Source organism: Paroedura picta, chromosome 1, assembly GCF_049243985.1.
Source record: "Paroedura picta isolate Pp20150507F chromosome 1, Ppicta_v3.0, whole genome shotgun sequence".
NCBI classification, from domain to species: domain Eukaryota; kingdom Metazoa; phylum Chordata; class Lepidosauria; order Squamata; family Gekkonidae; genus Paroedura; species Paroedura picta.
The window spans coordinates 205,222,554-205,240,907 of record NC_135369.1 but is presented as its reverse complement, the minus strand read 5'-3'; positions in this window follow the sequence as shown (position 1 = coordinate 205,240,907).

Sequence of the window (18,354 nt, the reverse complement as noted above, 5' to 3'; positions counted from 1 at the left end):
CAGGTAAATCAATAGGGATTTTCGTACGGATAAGTACCCAGTGAACGGTTCGTTTAGGTTTATATATTGTTCCGGGTGGGTGTTGTATTGGTTTTTCGGAAATGTTAGACCTTTAAGAGAAACATTTAAAGGGTTGGGAAAGACCATGGGATGTAGAAATTTTTTTCCACATTTTATTTCCTTGTAAAAACTGGTAAATCAAAAGGGATTTTCGTACGGATAAGTACCCAGTGAACGGTTCATTTAGCTTTATATATTGTTCCGGGTGGGTGTTGTATTGGTTTTTCGGAAGTGTTACACCTGTAAGAGAAAAATTTAAATGGTTGGGAAAGGCCATGGGATGTATAAATATTTTTTCACATTTTATTTCCTTGTAAAAACAGGTAAATCAATAGTGATTTTCTTACATCTAAGTACCCAGTGAACTGTTCGTTTAACTTTATATATTGTTCCGGGAGGGCGTTGTATTTGTTTTTCGGGAGTGTTAGATATGTAAGAGAAAAATTTAAATGGTTGGGAAAGGCCATGGGATGTAGAAATATTTTTTTCACATTTTATTTCCTTGTAAATACATGTAAATCAATCGGGATTTTCGTACGGATAAGTGCGCACTGAACAGTTCGTTTAGCTTTATATATTTTTCCGGATGGGCGTTGTATTGGTTTTTTGCAAGTGTTAGACCTGTAAGAGAAAAATTTAAATGGTTGGGAAAGGCCATGGGATGTAGAAATATTTTTTTTCACATTTTACTTCCTTGTAAAAACAGGTACATCAATAGGGATTTTCGTACGGATAAGTACCCAGTGAACGGTTCGTTTAGCTTTATATATTGTTCCGGGTGAGCGTTGTATTGGTTTTTCGGAATTGTTAGACCTGTAAGAGAAAAATTTAAATGGTTGGGAAAGGCCATGGGATGTAGAAATATTTTTTTCACATTTTATTTCCTTGTAAAAAGACGTAAATCAATAGGGTTTTTCGTACGGATAAGAGCCCAGTGAACGGATCGTTTAGCTTTATATATTGTTCCGGGTGGGCGTTGTTTTGGTTTTTCGGAAGTGTTAGACCTGTAAGAGAATAATTTAAACGGTTGGGAAAGGCCATGGGATGTATAAATATTTTTTTCACATTTTATTTCCTTGTAAAAACAGGTAAATCAATAGTGATTTTCTTACATCTAAGTACCCAGTGAACTGTTCGTTTAACTTTATATATTGTTCCGGGAGGACGTTGTATTTGTTTTTCGGGAGTGTTAGATATGTAAGAGAAAAATTTAAATGGTAGGGAAAGGCCATGGGATGTAGAAATATTTTTTTCACATTTTATTTCCTTGTAAATACATGTAAATCAATCGGGATTTTCGTACAGATAAGTGCGCACTGAACAGTTCGTTTAGCTTTATATATTTATCCGGATGGGCGTTGTATTGGTTTTTTGCAAGTGTTAGACCTGTAAGAGAAAAATTTAAATGGTAGGGAAAGGCCATGGGATGTAGAAATATTTTTTTCACATTTTACTTCCGTGTAAAAACAGATAAATCAATAGGGATTTTCGTACGGATAAGTGCCCAGTGAACGGTTCGTTTAGCTTTATATATTTTTCCGGTTGGGCGTTTTATTGGTTTTTCGGAAGTGTTAGACCTGTAAGAGAAAAATTTAAATGGTTGGGAAAGGCCATGGGATGTAGAAATATTTTTTTCACATTTTAATTCCTTGTAAAAACAGGTAAATCAATAGGGATTTTCGTACGGATAAGTACCCAGTGAACGGTTCGTTTAGGTTTATATATTGTTCCGGGTGGGTGTTGTATTGGTTTTTCGGAAATGTTAGACCTTTAAGAGAAACATTTAAAGGGTTGGGAAAGACCATGGGATGTAGAAATTTTTTTCCACATTTTATTTCCTTGTAAAAACTGGTAAATCAAAAGGGATTTTCGTACGGATAAGTACCCAGTGAACGGTTCATTTAGCTTTATATATTGTTCCGGGTGGGTGTTGTATTGGTTTTTCGGAAGTGTTACACCTGTAAGAGAAAAATTTAAATGGTTGGGAAAGGCCATGGGATGTATAAATATTTTTTCACATTTTATTTCCTTGTAAAAACAGGTAAATCAATAGTGATTTTCTTACATCTAAGTACCCAGTGAACTGTTCGTTTAACTTTATATATTGTTCCGGGAGGGCGTTGTATTTGTTTTTCGGGAGTGTTAGATATGTAAGAGAAAAATTTAAATGGTTGGGAAAGGCCATGGGATGTAGAAATATTTTTTTCACATTTTATTTCCTTGTAAATACATGTAAATCAATCGGGATTTTCGTACGGATAAGTGCGCACTGAACAGTTCGTTTAGCTTTATATATTTTTCCGGATGGGCGTTGTATTGGTTTTTTGCAAGTGTTAGACCTGTAAGAGAAAAATTTAAATGGTTGGGAAAGGCCATGGGATGTAGAAATATTTTTTTTCACATTTTACTTCCTTGTAAAAACAGGTACATCAATAGGGATTTTCGTACGGATAAGTACCCAGTGAACGGTTCGTTTAGCTTTATATATTGTTCCGGGTGAGCGTTGTATTGGTTTTTCGGAATTGTTAGACCTGTAAGAGAAAAATTTAAATGGTTGGGAAAGGCCATGGGATGTAGAAATATTTTTTTCACATTTTATTTCCTTGTAAAAAGACGTAAATCAATAGGGTTTTTCGTACGGATAAGAGCCCAGTGAACGGATCGTTTAGCTTTATATATTGTTCCGGGTGGGCGTTGTTTTGGTTTTTCGGAAGTGTTAGACCTGTAAGAGAAAAATTTAAACGGTTGGGAAAGGCCATGGGATGTATAAATATTTTTTTCACATTTTATTTCCTTGTAAAAACAGGTAAATCAATAGTGATTTTCTTACATCTAAGTACCCAGTGAACTGTTCGTTTAACTTTATATATTGTTCCGGGAGGACGTTGTATTTGTTTTTCGGGAGTGTTAGATATGTAAGAGAAAAATTTAAATGGTAGGGAAAGGCCATGGGATGTAGAAATATTTTTTTCACATTTTATTTCCTTGTAAATACATGTAAATCAATCGGGATTTTCGTACAGATAAGTGCGCACTGAACAGTTCGTTTAGCTTTATATATTTATCCGGATGGGCGTTGTATTGGTTTTTTGCAAGTGTTAGACCTGTAAGAGAAAAATTTAAATGGTTGGGAAAGGCCATGGGATGTAGAAATATTTTTTTTCACATTTTACTTCCTTGTAAAAACAGGTACATCAATAGGGATTTTCGTACGGATAAGTACCCAGTGAACGGTTCGTTTAGCTTTATATATTGTTCCGGGTGAGCGTTGTATTGGTTTTTCGGAAGTGTTAGACCTGTAAGAGAAAAATTTAAATGGTTGGGAAAGGCCATGGGATGTAGAAATATTTTTTTCACATTTTATTTCCTTGTAAAAAGACGTAAATCAATAGGGTTTTTCGTACGGATAAGAGCCCAGTGAACGGATCGTTTAGCTTTATATATTGTTCCGGGTGGGCGTTGTTTTGGTTTTTCGGAAGTGTTAGACCTGTAAGAGAAAAATTTAAACGGTTGGGAAAGGCCATGGGATGTAGAAATATTTTTTTCCCATTTTACTTCCATGTAAAAACAGGTAAATCAATCGGGATTTTCGTACGGATAAGTGCCCAGTGAACAGTTCGTTTAGCTTTATATATTGTTCCGGGTGAGTGTTGTATTGGTTTTCAGAAGTGTTAGACCTGTAAAAGAAAAATTTAAATGGTTGGGAAAGGCCATGGGATGTAGAAATATTTTTTTCACATTTTATTTCCTTGTAAAAAGAGGTAGATCAATAGGGTTTTTCGTACGGATAAGTGCCCAGTGAACGGTTCGTTTAGCTTTATATATTGTTCCGGGTGGGCGTTGTATTGGTTTTTCGCAAGTGTTAGACCTGTAAGAGAAAAATTTAAATGGTTGGGAAAGGCCATGGGATGTAGAAATATTTTTTTCACATTTTACTTCCGTGTAAAAACAGATAAATCAATAGGGATTTTCGTACGGATAAGTGCCCAGTGAACGGTTCGTTTAGCTTTATATATTTTTCCGGTTGGGCGTTTTATTGGTTTTTCGGAAGTGTTAGACCTGTAAGAGAAAAATTTAAATGGTTGGGAAAGGCCATGGGATGTAGAAATATTTTTTTCACATTTTAATTCCTTGTAAAAACAGGTAAATCAATAGGGATTTTTGTACGGATAAGTACCCAGTGAACGGTTCGTTTAGGTTTATATATTGTTCCGGGTGGGTGTTGTATTGGTTTTTCGGAAATGTTAGACCTTTAAGAGAAACATTTAAATGGTTGGGAAAGGCCATGGGATGTAGAAATATTTTTTTCACATTTTATTTCCTTGTAAAAACAGGTAAATCAATAGGGATTTTCTTACATCTAAGTACCCAGTGAACTGTTCGTTTAACTTTATATATTGTTCCGGGAGGACGTTGTATTTGTTTTTCGGGAGTGTTAGATATGTAAGAGAAAAATTTAAATGGTAGGGAAAGGCCATGGGATGTAGAAATATTTTTTTCACATTTTATTTCCTTGTAAATACATGTAAATCAATCGGGATTTTCGTACGGATAAGTGCCCAGTGAACAGTTCGTTTAGATTTTATATATTATTCCGGGTGAGTGTTGTATTGGTTTTTCGCAAGTGTTAGACCTATAAGAGAAAAATTTAAATGGTTGGGAAAGGCCATGGGATGTAGAAATATTTTTTTCACATTTTACTTCCTTGTAAATACAGGTAAATCAATAGGGATTTTCGTACGGATAAGTACCCAGTGAACGGTTCGTTTAGCTTTATATATTGTTCTGGGTGGGCGTTGTATTGGTTTTTTGGAAGTGTTAGACGTGTAAGAGAAAAATTTAAATGGTTGGGAAAGGCCATGGGATGTAGAAATATTTTTTTCACATTTTATTTCCTTGTAAGGTAAAGGTAAAGGTATCCCCTGTGCAAGCACCGAGTCATGTCTGACCCTTGGGGTGACGCCCTCTAGCGTTTTCATGGCAGACTCAATACGGGGTGGTTTGCCAGTGCCTTCCCCAGTCATGACCGTTTACCCCCCAGCAAGCTGGGTACTCATTTTACCGACCTCGGAAGGATGGAAGGCTGAGTCAACCTTGAGCCGGCTGCTGGGATTGAACTCCCAGCCTTATGGGCAAAGCTTTCAGACGGCTGCCTTACCACTCTGCGCCACAAGAGGCTCGTTATTTCCTTGTAAAAACAGGTAAATCAATAGGGTTTTTCGTACGGATAAGTGCCCAGTGAACGGTTCGTTTAGCTATATATATTGTTCCGGGTGGGTGTTGTATTGGTTTTTCGGAAGTGTTAGACCTGTAAGAGAAAAATTTAAATGGTTGGGAAAGGCCATGGGATGTATAAATATTTTTTTCACATTTTATTTCCTTGTAAAAAAAGGTAAATCAATAGTGATTTTCTTACATCTAAGTACCCAGTGAACTGTTCGTTTAACTTTATATATTGTTCTGGGAGGACGTTGTATTTGTTTTTCAGGAGTGTTAGATATGTAAGAGAAAAATTTAAATGGTAGGGAAAGGCCATGGGATGTAGAAATATTTTTTTCACATTTTACTTCCGTGTAAAAACAGATAAATCAATAGGGATTTTCGTACGGATAAGTGCCCAGTGAACGGTTCGTTTAGCTTTATATATTTTTCCGGTTGGGCGTTTTATTGGTTTTTCGGAAGTGTTAGACCTGTAAGAGAAAAATTTAAATGGTTGGGAAAGGCCATGGGATGTAGAAATATTTTTTTCACATTTTAATTCCTTGTAAAAACAGGTAAATCAATAGGGATTTTCGTACGGATAAGTACCCAGTGAACGGTTCGTTTAGGTTTATATATTGTTCCGGGTGGGTGTTGTATTGGTTTTTCGGAAATGTTAGACCTTTAAGAGAAACATTTAAAGGGTTGGGAAAGACCATGGGATGTAGAAATTTTTTTCCACATTTTATTTCATTGTAAAAACTGGTAAATCAAAAGGGATTTTCGTACGGATAAGTACCCAGTGAACGGTTCATTTAGCTTTATATATTGTTCCGGGTGGGTGTTGTATTGGTTTTTCGGAAGTGTTACACCTGTAAGAGAAAAATTTAAATGGTTGGGAAAGGCCATGGGATGTATAAATATTTTTTCACATTTTATTTCCTTGTAAAAACAGGTAAATCAATAGTGATTTTCTTACATCTAAGTACCCAGTGAACTGTTCGTTTAACTTTATATATTGTTCCGGGAGGGCGTTGTATTTGTTTTTCGGGAGTGTTAGATATGTAAGAGAAAAATTTAAATGGTTGGGAAAGGCCATGGGATGTAGAAATATTTTTTTCACATTTTATTTCCTTGTAAATACATGTAAATCAATCGGGATTTTCGTACGGATAAGTGCGCACTGAACAGTTCGTTTAGCTTTATATATTTTTCCGGATGGGCGTTGTATTGGTTTTTTGCAAGTGTTAGACCTGTAAGAGAAAAATTTAAATGGTTGGGAAAGGCCATGGGATGTAGAAATATTTTTTTTCACATTTTACTTCCTTGTAAAAACAGGTACATCAATAGGGATTTTCGTACGGATAAGTACCCAGTGAACGGTTCGTTTAGCTTTATATATTGTTCCGGGTGAGCGTTGTATTGGTTTTTCGGAATTGTTAGACCTGTAAGAGAAAAATTTAAATGGTTGGGAAAGGCCATGGGATGTAGAAATATTTTTTTCACATTTTATTTCCTTGTAAAAAGACGTAAATCAATAGGGTTTTTCGTACGGATAAGAGCCCAGTGAACGGATCGTTTAGCTTTATATATTGTTCCGGGTGGGCGTTGTTTTGGTTTTTCGGAAGTGTTAGACCTGTAAGAGAAAAATTTAAACGGTTGGGAAAGGCCATGGGATGTATAAATATTTTTTTCACATTTTATTTCCTTGTAAAAACAGGTAAATCAATAGTGATTTTCTTACATCTAAGTACCCAGTGAACTGTTCGTTTAACTTTATATATTGTTCCGGGAGGACGTTGTATTTGTTTTTCGGGAGTGTTAGATATGTAAGAGAAAAATTTAAATGGTAGGGAAAGGCCATGGGATGTAGAAATATTTTTTTCACATTTTATTTCCGTGTAAATACATGTAAATCAATCGGGATTTTCGTACAGATAAGTGCGCACTGAACAGTTCGTTTAGCTTTATATATTTTTCCGGATGGGCGTTGTATTGGTTTTTTGCAAGTGTTAGACCTGTAAGAGAAAAATTTAAATGGTTGGGAAAGGCCATGGGATGTAGAAATATTTTTTTTCACATTTTACTTCCTTGTAAAAACATGTACATCAATAGGGATTTTCGTACGGATAAGTACCCAGTGAACGGTTCGTTTAGCTTTATATATTGTTCCGGGTGAGCGTTGTATGGGTTTTTCGGAAGTGTTAGACCTGTAAGAGAAAAATTTAAATGGTTGGGAAAGGCCATGGGATGTAGAAATATTTTTTTCACATTTTATTTCCTTGTAAAAAGACGTAAATCAATAGGGTTTTTCGTACGGATAAGAGCCCAGTGAACGGATCGTTTAGCTTTATATATTGTTCCGGGTGGGCGTTGTTTTGGTTTTTCGGAAGTGTTAGACCTGTAAGAGAAAAATTTAAACGGTTGGGAAAGGCCATGGGATGTATAAATATTTTTTTCACATTTTATTTCCTTGTAAAAACAGGTAAATCAATAGTGATTTTCTTACATCTAAGTACCCAGTGAACTGTTCGTTTGACTTTATATATTGTTCCGGGAGGACGTTGTATTTGTTTTTCGGGAGTGTTAGATATGTAAGAGAAAAATTTAAATGGTAGGGAAAGGCCATGGGATGTAGAAATATTTTTTTCACATTTTATTTCCTTGTAAATACATGTAAATCAATCGGGATTTTCGTACGGATAAGTGCCCAGTGAACAGTTCGTTTAGCTTTATATATTATTCCGGGTGAGTGTTGTATTGGTTTTTTGCTAGTGTTAGACCTGTAAGAGAAAAATTTAAATGGTTGGGAAAGGCCATGGGATGTAGAAATATTTTTTTTCACATTTTACTTCCTTGTAAAAACAGGTACATCAATAGGGATTTTCGTACGGATAAGTACCCAGTGAACGGTTCGTTTAGCTTTATATATTGTTCCGGGTGAGCGTTGTATTGGTTTTTCGGAAGTGTTAGACCTGTAAGAGAAAAATTTAAATGGTTGGGAAAGGCCATGGGATGTAGAAATATTTTTTTCACATTTTATTTCCTTGTAAAAAGACGTAAATCAATAGGGTTTTTCGTACGGATAAGAGCCCAGTGAACGGATCGTTTAGCTTTATATATTGTTCCGGGTGGGCGTTGTTTTGGTTTTTCGGAAGTGTTAGACCTGTAAGAGAAAAATTTAAATGGTTGGGAAAGGCCATGGGATGTAGAAATATTTTTTTCACATTTTATTTCCTTGTAAAAAGACGTAAATCAATAGGGTTTTTCGTACGGATAAGAGCCCAGTGAACGGATCGTTTAGCTTTATATATTGTTCCGGGTGGGCGTTGTTTTGGTTTTTCGGAAGTGTTAGACCTGTAAGAGAAAAATTTAAACGGTTGGGAAAGGCCATGGGATGTATAAATATTTTTTTCACATTTTATTTCCTTGTAAAAACAGGTAAATCAATAGTGATTTTCTTACATCTAAGTACCCAGTGAACTGTTCGTTTAACTTTATATATTGTTCCGGGAGGACGTTGTATTTGTTTTTCGGGAGTGTTAGATATGTAAGAGAAAAATTTAAATGGTAGGGAAAGGCCATGGGATGTAGAAATATTTTTTTCACATTTTATTTCCGTGTAAATACATGTAAATCAATCGGGATTTTCGTACAGATAAGTGCGCACTGAACAGTTCGTTTAGCTTTATATATTTTTCCGGATGGGCGTTGTATTGGTTTTTTGCAAGTGTTAGACCTGTAAGAGAAAAATTTAAATGGTTGGGAAAGGCCATGGGATGTAGAAATATTTTTTTTCACATTTTACTTCCTTGTAAAAACATGTACATCAATAGGGATTTTCGTACGGATAAGTACCCAGTGAACGGTTCGTTTAGCTTTATATATTGTTCCGGGTGAGCGTTGTATGGGTTTTTCGGAAGTGTTAGACCTGTAAGAGAAAAATTTAAATGGTTGGGAAAGGCCATGGGATGTAGAAATATTTTTTTCACATTTTATTTCCTTGTAAAAAGACGTAAATCAATAGGGTTTTTCGTACGGATAAGAGCCCAGTGAACGGATCGTTTAGCTTTATATATTGTTCCGGGTGGGCGTTGTTTTGGTTTTTCGGAAGTGTTAGACCTGTAAGAGAAAAATTTAAACGGTTGGGAAAGGCCATGGGATGTATAAATATTTTTTTCACATTTTATTTCCTTGTAAAAACAGGTAAATCAATAGTGATTTTCTTACATCTAAGTACCCAGTGAACTGTTCGTTTGACTTTATATATTGTTCCGGGAGGACGTTGTATTTGTTTTTCGGGAGTGTTAGATATGTAAGAGAAAAATTTAAATGGTAGGGAAAGGCCATGGGATGTAGAAATATTTTTTTCACATTTTATTTCCTTGTAAATACATGTAAATCAATCGGGATTTTCGTACGGATAAGTGCCCAGTGAACAGTTCGTTTAGCTTTATATATTATTCCGGGTGAGTGTTGTATTGGTTTTTTGCTAGTGTTAGACCTGTAAGAGAAAAATTTAAATGGTTGGGAAAGGCCATGGGATGTAGAAATATTTTTTTTCACATTTTACTTCCTTGTAAAAACAGGTACATCAATAGGGATTTTCGTACGGATAAGTACCCAGTGAACGGTTCGTTTAGCTTTATATATTGTTCCGGGTGAGCGTTGTATTGGTTTTTCGGAAGTGTTAGACCTGTAAGAGAAAAATTTAAATGGTTGGGAAAGGCCATGGGATGTAGAAATATTTTTTTCACATTTTATTTCCTTGTAAAAAGACGTAAATCAATAGGGTTTTTCGTACGGATAAGAGCCCAGTGAACGGATCGTTTAGCTTTATATATTGTTCCGGGTGGGCGTTGTTTTGGTTTTTCGGAAGTGTTAGACCTGTAAGAGAAAAATTTAAACGGTTGGGAAAGGCCATGGGATGTATAAATATTTTTTTCACATTTTATTTCCTTGTAAAAACAGGTAAATCAATAGTGATTTTCTTACATCTAAGTACCCAGTGAACTGTTCGTTTGACTTTATATATTGTTCCGGGAGGACGTTGTATTTGTTTTTCGGGAGTGTTAGATATGTAAGAGAAAAATTTAAATGGTAGGGAAAGGCCATGGGATGTAGAAATATTTTTTTCACATTTTATTTCCTTGTAAATACATGTAAATCAATCGGGATTTTCGTACGGATAAGTGCCCAGTGAACAGTTCGTTTAGCTTTATATATCATTCCGGGTGAGTGTTGTATTGGTTTTTTGCAAGTGTTAGACCTGTAAGAGAAAAATTTAAATGGTTGGGAAAGGCCATGGGATGTAGAAATATTTTTTTTCACATTTTACTTCCTTGTAAAAACAGGTACATCAATAGGGATTTTCGTACGGATAAGTACCCAGTGAACGGTTCGTTTAGCTTTATATATTGTTCCGGGTGAGCGTTGTATTGGTTTTTCGGAAGTGTTAGACCTGTAAGAGAAAAATTTAAATGGTTGGGAAAGGCCATGGGATGTAGAAATATTTTTTTCACATTTTATTTCCTTGTAAATACATGTAAATCAATCGGGATTTTCGTACGGATAAGTTCCCAGTGAACAGTTCGTTTAGCTTTATATATTATTCCGGGTGAGTGTTGTATTGGTTTTTCGCAAGTGTTAGACCTATAAGAGAAAAATTTAAATGGTTGGGAAAGGCCATGGGATGTAGAAATATTTTTTTCACATTTTATTTCCTTGTAAAAACAGGTACATCAATAGGGATTTTCGTACGGATAAGTACCCAGTGAACGGTTCGTTTAGCTTTATATATTGTTCCGGGTGAGCGTTGTATTGGTTTTTCGGAAGTGTTAGACCTGTAAGAGAAAAATTTAAATGGTTGGGAAAGGCCATGGGATGTAGAAATATTTTTTTCACATTTTATTTCCTTGTAAAAAGACGTAAATCAATAGGGTTTTTCGTACGGATAAGAGCCCAGTGAACGGATCGTTTAGCTTTATATATTGTTCCGGGTGGGCGTTGTTTTGGTTTTTCGGAAGTGTTAGACCTGTAAGAGAAAAATTTAAACGGTTGGGAAAGGCCATGGGATGTATAAATATTTTTTTCACATTTTATTTCCTTGTAAAAACAGGTAAATCAATAGTGATTTTCTTACATCTAAGTACCCAGTGAACTGTTCGTTTAACTTTATATATTGTTCCGGCAGGACGTTGTATTTGTTTTTCGGGAGTGTTAGATATGTAAGAGAAAAATTTAAATGGTAGGGAAAGGCCATGGGATGTAGAAATATTTTTTTCACATTTTATTTCCTTGTAAATACATGTAAATCAATCGGGATTTTCGTACGGATAAGTGCCCAGTGAACAGTTCGTTTAGCTTTATATATTATTCCGGGTGAGTGTTGTATTGGTTTTTTGCAAGTGTTAGACCTGTAAGAGAAAAATTTAAATGGTTGGGAAAGGCCATGGGATGTAGAAATATTTTTTTTCACATTTTACTTCCTTGTAAAAACAGGTACATCAATAGGGATTTTCGTACGGATAAGTACCCAGTGAACGGTTCGTTTAGCTTTATATATTGTTCCGGGTGAGCGTTGTATTGGTTTTTCGGAAGTGTTAGACCTGTAAGAGAAAAATTTAAATGGTTGGGAAAGGCCATGGGATGTAGAAATATTTTTTTCACATTTTACTTCCTTGTAAAAACAGGTAAATCAATAGGTATTTTCGTACGGATAAGTACCCAGTGAACGGTTCGTTTAGCTTTATATATTTTTCCGGGTGGGCGTTGTATTGGTTTTTCGGAAGTGTTACACCTGTAAGGGAAAAATTTAAATGGTTGGGAAAGGCCATGGGATGTAGAAATATTTTTTTCACATTTTAATTCCTTGTAAATACAAGTAAATCAATCGGGATTTTCGTACGGATAAGTGCGCACTGAACAGTTCGTTTAGCTTTATATATTTTTCCGGATGGGCGTTGTATTGGTTTTTTGCAAGTGTTAGACCTGTAAGAGAAAAATTTAAATGGTTGGGAAAGGCCATGGGATGTAGAAATATTTTTTTTCACATTTTACTTCCTTGTAAAAACAGGTACATCAATAGGGATTTTCGTACGGATAAGTACCCAGTGAACGGTTCGTTTAGCTTTATATATTGTTCCGGGTGAGCGTTGTATTGGTTTTTCGGAAGTGTTAGACCTGTAAGAGAAAAATTTAAATGGTTGGGAAAGGCCATGGGATGTAGAAATATTTTTTTCACATTTTATTTCCTTGTAAAAAGACGTAAATCAATAGGGTTTTTCGTACGGATAAGAGCCCAGTGAACGGATCGTTTAGCTTTATATATTGTTCCGGGTGGGCGTTGTTTTGGTTTTTCGGAAGTGTTAGACCTGTAAGAGAAAAATTTAAACGGTTGGGAAAGGCCATGGGATGTATAAATATTTTTTTCACATTTTATTTCCTTGTAAAAACAGGTAAATCAATAGTGATTTTCTTACATCTAAGTACCCAGTGAACTGTTCGTTTAACTTTATATATTGTTCCGGCAGGACGTTGTATTTGTTTTTCGGGAGTGTTAGATATGTAAGAGAAAAATTTAAATGGTAGGGAAAGGCCATGGGATGTAGAAATATTTTTTTCACATTTTATTTCCTTGTAAATACATGTAAATCAATCGGGATTTTCGTACGGATAAGTGCCCAGTGAACAGTTCGTTTAGCTTTATATATTATTCCGGGTGAGTGTTGTATTGGTTTTTTGCAAGTGTTAGACCTGTAAGAGAAAAATTTAAATGGTTGGGAAAGGCCATGGGATGTAGAAATATTTTTTTTCACATTTTACTTCCTTGTAAAAACAGGTACATCAATAGGGATTTTCGTACGGATAAGTACCCAGTGAACGGTTCGTTTAGCTTTATATATTGTTCCGGGTGAGCGTTGTATTGGTTTTTCGGAAGTGTTAGACCTGTAAGAGAAAAATTTAAATGGTTGGGAAAGGCCATGGGATGTAGAAATATTTTTTTCACATTTTACTTCCTTGTAAAAACAGGTAAATCAATAGGTATTTTCGTACGGATAAGTACCCAGTGAACGGTTCGTTTAGCTTTATATATTTTTCCGGGTGGGCGTTGTATTGGTTTTTCGGAAGTGTTACACCTGTAAGGGAAAAATTTAAATGGTTGGGAAAGGCCATGGGATGTAGAAATATTTTTTTCACATTTTAATTCCTTGTAAAAACAGGTACATCAATACGGATATTCGTACGGATAAGTACCCAGTGAACGGTTCGTTTGGCTTTATATATTGTTCCGGGTGAGTGTTGTATTGGTTTTTCAGAAGTGTTAGACCTGTAAAAGAAAAATTTAAATGGTTGGGAAAGGCCATGGGATGTAGAAATATTTTTTTCACATTTTACTTCCTTGTAAAAACAGGTACATCAATAGGGATTTTCGTACGGTTAAGTACCCAGTGAACGGTTCGTTTAGCTTTATATATTGTTCCGGGTGAGCGTTGTATGGGTTTTTCGGAAGTGTTAGACCTGTAAGAGAAAAATTTAAATGGTTGGGAAAGGCCATGGGATGTAGAAATATTTTTTTCACATTTTATTTCCTTGTAAAAAGAGGTAAATCAATAGGGTTTTTCGTACGGATAAGTGCCCAGTGAACGGTTCGTTTAGCTTTATATATTGTTCCGGGTGGGCGTTGTTTTGGTTTTTTGGAAGTGTTAGACCTCTAAGAGAAAAATTTAAATGGTTGGGAAAGGCCATGGGATGTAGAAATATTTTTTCACATTTTATTTCCTTGTAAATACAGGTAAATTAATAGGGATTTTCGTACGGATAAGTACAAAGTGAACGGTTCATTTAGCTTTATATATTGTTCCGGGTGGGCGTTGTATTGGTTTTTCGGAAGTGTTAGACCTGTAAGAGAAAAATTTAAATGGTTGGGAAAGGCCATGGGATGTAGAAATATTTTTTTCACATTTTACTTCCTTGTAAAAACAGGTACATCAATAGGGATTTTCGTACGGTTAAGTACCCAGTGAACGGTTCGTTTAGCTTTATATATTGTTCCGGGTGAGCGTTGTATGGGTTTTTCGGAAGTGTTAGACCTGTAAGAGAAAAATTTAAATGGTTGGGAAAGGCCATGGGATGTAGAAATATTTTTTTCACATTTTATTTCCTTGTAAAAAGAGGTAAATCAATAGGGTTTTTCGTACGGATAAGTGCCCAGTGAACGGTTCGTTTAGCTTTATATATTGTTCCGGGTGGGCGTTGTTTTGGTTTTTTGGAAGTGTTAGACCTGTAAGAGAAAAATTTAAATGGTTGGGAAAGGCCATGGGATGTAGAAATATTTTTTCACATTTTATTTCCTTGTAAATACAGGTAAATTAATAGGGATTTTCGTACGGATAAGTGCGCACTGAACAGTTCGTTTAGCTTTATATATTTTTCCGGATGGGCGTTGTATTGGTTTTTTGCAAGTGTTAGACCTGTAAGAGAAAAATTTAAATGGTTGGGAAAGGGCATGGGATGTAGAAATATTTTTTTTCACATTTTACTTCCTTGTAAAAACAGGTACATCAATAGGGATTTTCGTACGGATAAGTACCCAGTGAACGGTTTGTTTAGCTTTATATATTGTTCCGGGTGAGCGTTGTATTGGTTTTTCGGAAGTGTTAGACCTGTAAGAGAAAAATTTAAATGGTAGGGAAAGGCCATGGGATGTAGAAATATTTTTTTCACATTTTATTTCCTTGTAAATACATGTAAATCAATCGGGATTTTCGTACGGATAAGTGCCCAGTGAACAGTTCGTTTAGCTTTATATATTATTCCGGGTGAGTGTTGTATTGGTTTTTCGCAAGTGTTAGACCTATAAGAGAAAAATTTAAATGGTTGGGAACGGCCATGGGATGTAGAAATATTTTTTTCACATTTTACTTCCTTGTAAAAACAGGTAAATCAATAGGTATTTTCGTACGGATAAGTACCCAGTGAACGGTTCGTTTAGCTTTATATATTTTTCCGGGTGGGCGTTGTATTGGTTTTTCGGAAGTGTTACACCTGTAAGAGAAAAATTTAAATGGTTGGGAAAGGCCATGGGATGTAGAAATATTTTTTTCACATTTTACTTCCCTGTAAAAACAGGTACATCAATAGGGATTTTCGTACGGTTAAGTACCCAGTGAACGGTTCGTTTAGCTTTATATATTGTTCCGGGTGAGCGTTGTATGGGTTTTTCGGAAGTGTTAGACCTGTAAGAGAAAAATTTAAATGGTTGGGAAAGGCCATGGGATGTAGAAATATTTTTTTCACATTTTATTTCCTTGTAAAAAGAGGTAAATCAATAGGGTTTTTCGTACGGATAAGTGCCCAGTGAACGGTTCGTTTAGCTTTATATATTGTTCCGGGTGGGCGTTGTTTTGGTTTTTTGGAAGTGTTAGACCTGTAAGAGAAAAATTTAAATGGTTGGGAAAGGCCATGGGATGTAGAAATATTTTTTCACATTTTATTTCCTTGTAAATACAGGTAAATCAATAGGGATTTTCGTACGGATAAGTACAAAGTGAACGGTTCATTTAGCTTTATATATTTTTCCGGGTGGGCGTTGTATTGGTTTTTCGGAAGTGTTAGACCTGTAAGAGAAAAATTTAAATGGTTGGGAAAGGCCATGGGATGTAGAAATATTTTTTTCACATTTTATTTCCTTGTAAAAACAGGTAAATCGATAGGGATTTTCGTACGGATAAGTACGCAGTGAACGGTTCGTTTAGCTTTATATATTGTTCCGGGTGGGCGTTATATTGGTTTTTCGGAAGTGTTAGACCTGTAAGAGAAAAATTTAAATGGTTGGGAAAGGCCATGGGATGTAGAAATATTTTTTTCACATTTTAATTCCTTTTAAAAACAGGTAAATCGATAGGGATTTTCGTACGGATAAGTACCCAGTGAACGGTTCGTTTAGCTTTATATATTGTTCGGGGTGGGCGTTATATTGGTTTTTCGGAAGTGTTAGACATGTAAGAGAAAAATTTAAATGGTTGGGTAGGCCATGGGATGTAGAAATATTTTTTTCACATTTTACTTCCTTGTAAAAACAGGTACATCAATAGGGATTTTCGTACGGATAAGTACCCAGTGAACGGTTCGTTTAGCTTTATATATTGATCCGGGTGAGTGTTTTATTGGTTTTTCAGAAGTGTTAGACCTGTAAGAGAAAAATTTAAATGGTTGGGAAAGGCCATGGGATGTAGAAATATTTTTTTTACATTTTATTTCCTTGTAAAAACAGGTAAATCAATAGGGATTTTCGTACGGATAAGTGCCCAGTGAACGGTTCGTTTAGCTTTATATATTGTTCCGGGTGGGCGTTGTTTTGGTTTTTCGGAAGTGTTAGACCTGTAAGAGAAAAATTTAAATGGTTGGGAAAGGCCATGAGATGTAGAAATATTTTTTTCACATTTTATTTCCTTGTAAAAACAGGTAAATCAATAGGGATTTTCGTACGGATAAGTACCCAGTGAACGGTTCGTTTAGCTTTATATATTGTTCCGGGTGGGTGTTGTATGGGTTTTTCGGAAGTGTTAGACCTGTAAGAGAAAAATTTAAATGGTTGGGAAAGGCCATGGGAAGTAGAAATATTTTTTTCACATTTTATTTCCTTGTAAAAACAGGTAAATCAATAGGGATTTTCTTACATCTAAGTACCCAGTGAACTGTTCGTTTAACTTTATATATTGTTCCGGGAGGACGTTGTATTTGTTTTTCGGGAGTGTTAGATATGTAAGAGAAAAATTTAAATGGTAGGGAAAGGCCATGGGATGTAGAAATATTTTTTTCACATTTTATTTCCTTGTAAATACATGTAAATCAATCGGGATTTTCGTACGGATAAGTGCCCAGTGAACAGTTCGTTTAGATTTTATATATTATTCCGGGTGAGTGTTGTATTGGTTTTTCGCAAGTGTTAGACCTATATGAGAAAAATTTAAATGGTTGGGAAAGGGCATGGGATGTAGAAATATTTTTTTCACATTTTACTTCCTTGTAAAAACAGGTAAATCAATAGGGATTTTCGTACGGATAAGTACCCAGTGAACGGTTCGTTTAGCTTTATATATTGTTCCAGGTGGGCGTTGTATTGGTTTTTCGGAAGTGTTAGACCTGTAAGAGAAAAATTTAAATTGTTGGGAAAGGCCATGGGATGTAGAAATATTTTTTTCACATTTTATTTCCTTTTAAAAACAGGTAAATCAATAGGGATTTTTGTACGGATAAGTACCCAGTGAACGGTTCGTTTAGCTTTATATATTGTTCCGGGTGGGCGTTGTATTGGTTTTTCGGAAGTGTTAGACATGTAAGAGAAAAATTTAAATGGTTGGGAAAGGCCATGGGATGTAGAAATATTTTTTTCACATTTTATTTCCTTGTAAAAAGAGGTAAATCAATAGGGTTTTTCGTACGGATAAGTGCTCAGTGAACGGTTCGTTTAGCTTTATATATTGTTCCGGGTGGGCGTTGTATTGGTTTTTCGCAAGTGTTAGACCTGTAAGAGAAAAATTTAAATGGTTGGGAAAGGGCATGGGATGTAGAAATATTTTTTTCACATTTTACTTCCGTGTAAAAACAGATAAATCAATAGGGATTTTCGTACGGATAAGTGCTCAGTGAACGGTTCATTTAGCTTTATATATTGTTCCGGGTGGGCGTTGTGTTGGTTTTTCGGAAGTGTTAGACCTGTAAGAGAAAAATTTAAATGGTTGGGAAAGGCCATGGGATGTAGAAATATTTTTTTCACATTTTATTTCCTTGTAAAAAGAGGTAAATCAATAGGGTTTTTCGTACGGATAAGAGCCCAGTGAACGGATCGTTTAGCTTTATATATTGTTCCGGGTGGGCGTTGTTTTGGTTTTTCGGAAGTGTTAGACCTGTAAGAGAAAAATTTAAATGGTAGGGAAAGGCCATGGGATGTAGAAATATTTTTTTCACATTTTATTTCCTTGTAAAAACAGGTAAATCAATAGTGATTTTCTTACATCTAAGTACCCAGTGAACGGTTCGTTTAACTTTATATATTGTTCCGGGAGGACGTTTTATTTGTTTTTCGGGAGT